General features: G+C 30.2%; 1 long non-coding RNA gene across 1 annotated transcript; it reads left to right on the plus strand.

Annotated features, from left to right (window-relative positions):
• The first annotated feature begins 636 nt into the window (after positions 1-636).
• Positions 637-1,461, plus strand: LOC107823906 (uncharacterized). Its single transcript, XR_001656736.2, has 3 exons — positions 637-766; positions 880-996; positions 1,122-1,461. It is a non-coding gene; the product is annotated as an uncharacterized LOC107823906 (long non-coding RNA).
• Positions 1,462-2,826: the final 1,365 nt, after the last annotated feature.

A 2,826-nucleotide genomic window follows, 5' to 3' on the forward strand; every position in this document is an offset into this window, starting at 1 on the left:
ATATGGGTTATATAGCAGTGTATAACAAAACTAACAACTAGTATATCATAATTCATATTAAAAAATTATACTTGTAATTTTCAATCCATTTTAATTAAGTATGTAATTAATTTTCATTAGATTTGAATAAACAATATCAAATTTAGACAAGATGTTTGTATCTATGTACATTGATCGCTAATTACACTCAATTTAGACAAATAGAAAAGTTATTTATTTAATGGTTTAATACTATTTTAATAACTTAATAACTATCGTAATCTACTTAAACACTAAAATTAAGAAGTTAATATAATTGAAATAGGAATACATAAGAAAACTAATAATATCGTATAGGACAAAAAAAAGTTATAAAGAATATAATATATTATAGAATATTTTTATGTCATGCAAGTTAATATTTTTATTTTATTTAGTATAAATTATGTATTTGATCTTTTGTATTTTACATGGACAATTTTTTTACTTACTTGCCTATGTTAGGAGTAGTACTTACGTTTCTAGCATTTATGGCATTTGTAATATATTAACTAAGAAATAAAAGGAAGCAAATATATATTAAAAATAGAAAAGGAACATAAAGGCCTATTGGCCCAAACCAAAATTCACAAACCTAATAACATTCTCACTTTATATGTTTCCCTACCCTGCCGCCAACCCCATCCCCCCTTTTCCATTTCCTTCTTCAACAGTGACTCTCTTCACATGAAGAGAGCAAACCAGCGGAATCACTGGCTAAATAGCCCGATGGCTTCTCTTTTTTCAGGTATATTTATGTATATATATCTTAGGATTTTTAGATCCCAATACACCTATTTGATTTAAAATTTGGGATTTATATTATAATAATTTGATAGATATTTTGTCGTATTGTGATAGGTATTGAGTGGTACTTTGAAGATTAAAATGTAATATTGGGAGGAGCCGCAGTTCGTCGAAAAGACATTACAAAAATGAGATGAGAATTCTTTCAAAAGTTTTTTAAAAAGTATACAGGTTTATTTTCTTATCTTGTTGCTTTGAGTTTTCCCCTCTTATTGTATACTAAAAATTCTTGTATTAATGCGCTTTTTGGTTCACTAATTCTTTTGTGTTAATTATTATTTCTTTTAAATTTATAGGGTGCATTTCAATCTATTCAATGCAAGAAGATTAAGTATTCAACCTTGATGCAAAGAGTGAAAGTACTTCATCCTTGACTGCAGAAGATCATCTGGTGACGACATCTGAAATTCTCGGAGCAAATACTTAGAACATAGTTTTCTTTTGATGTGGAACCCTTTAGAATTTTATAGATTATAGATAATGGTGCATAATTTGTATTATACTCCTATTAGTTTGACAAGAATGTGAGTTTAACACTGTGTTTGGATGGTTGTTTCCGGTTGTATTGTATTGTATTGTTACCTCACATACAATGTTTGTTTTGATTGTTTATATAAAACTGATTGTATCGTATTGTTTAATCCATTGTTCCAAAACAATAAAAAACCCCATTTTATGAAACAACCAAATCCGTGTGGTGGGATTGTTTCGTATTTTCCTTTCCAATTATGCCCACACTTATTATTCTATATTTCAATTTTACCCTTTACCCTATTATTTATATTATATTCACCATAATAAGTACTTTGTCTAATCTTGTTTCTGTCGTGCAAGTCAACAGACGGTATCGTCTCTTTCCAATTTCCAACCAACTTTTTACAGGTTAGGTCTCTTTCCAACGACGGTATCCTCTCTTTCATCTATTTTCGTTGAGTGGAGTCATTGTAGTAAATTTACTTTTGTAAACATATGAAATATAAATATCGACGGGTATGAATTATAGTATTATTTCTGTTGCATCATTACTCTTATTACGTCACTTTCCTTACATTGAACTACTTTATGTATTTGTCTGCTTGTTATCACTTTCATATCATTATGTATTTGTATAATTTACATCACTTTCATATCGTTTTATGTTGAACTACTTCAGATTGCTAATGGGGTGTATTTGTCTGCTTGTTTTTTCTGTCAATTATTTGGTATTACTGTTGTCACTTTGTTGAATCTTTTCAGTATTTTTTCTGGTTAGTTCATCTATGATATTGGTTAATGTATCTCACTTAATTTTATTATAGATGGCTGATCGGAGTAATCAAAATAATAGACAGATATTGGAACAAGTGAGCTCTTTAGCTACATATACTGCTTGCTTAGTAGCCATTTGGTTTTGGATTTATGTACGTGAAATTGAAAATGACCGACGTACAATCACACATGATATACGACTGGAAAGTGAACAAGTTAGACATGAATTATTGAGTCATTTATTCTCAACTGAACTTTGTCGTAATATTATTAGAATGACCCCTTTAGCTTTTACCGATTTATGTGAGATGGTAGTTAGAGAGGGTGATCTTAGACTAACACTTCAAGCTACAGTTGAAGAGCAAGTTGCAAAAACACTTTACCTGTTAGCGCATAATACGGCAAATCGCGAGTTAGCTTTTATCTTTCGACGATCTGGGGAGTCGGTTAGTCGTCATTTTCATATTGTCCTACGAGCGATCTTGGGGTTATTTGAAAAATTTATTAAACAACCTGATGGCTCTCAAGTTCCTTCTGAAATTGCCAGCAGCCCAAGATTCTACCCATATTTTAAGGTGAACACAAATACAATTTTATTGAACTTTTAGCTAAATTCAAGGTGGATTGCATATAATTTATTATAATAATGTCAGGATTATATTGGTGCAATTGATGGAACACATATACGTGTTAAAGTTTCACAACGTGAAGCACCTATATACCGTGGAAGAAAAGATTATCCAACACAAAATG

Source organism: Nicotiana tabacum, chromosome 6 (genome assembly GCF_000715075.1).
Source record: "Nicotiana tabacum cultivar K326 chromosome 6, ASM71507v2, whole genome shotgun sequence".
Taxonomy (NCBI): domain Eukaryota; kingdom Viridiplantae; phylum Streptophyta; class Magnoliopsida; order Solanales; family Solanaceae; genus Nicotiana; species Nicotiana tabacum.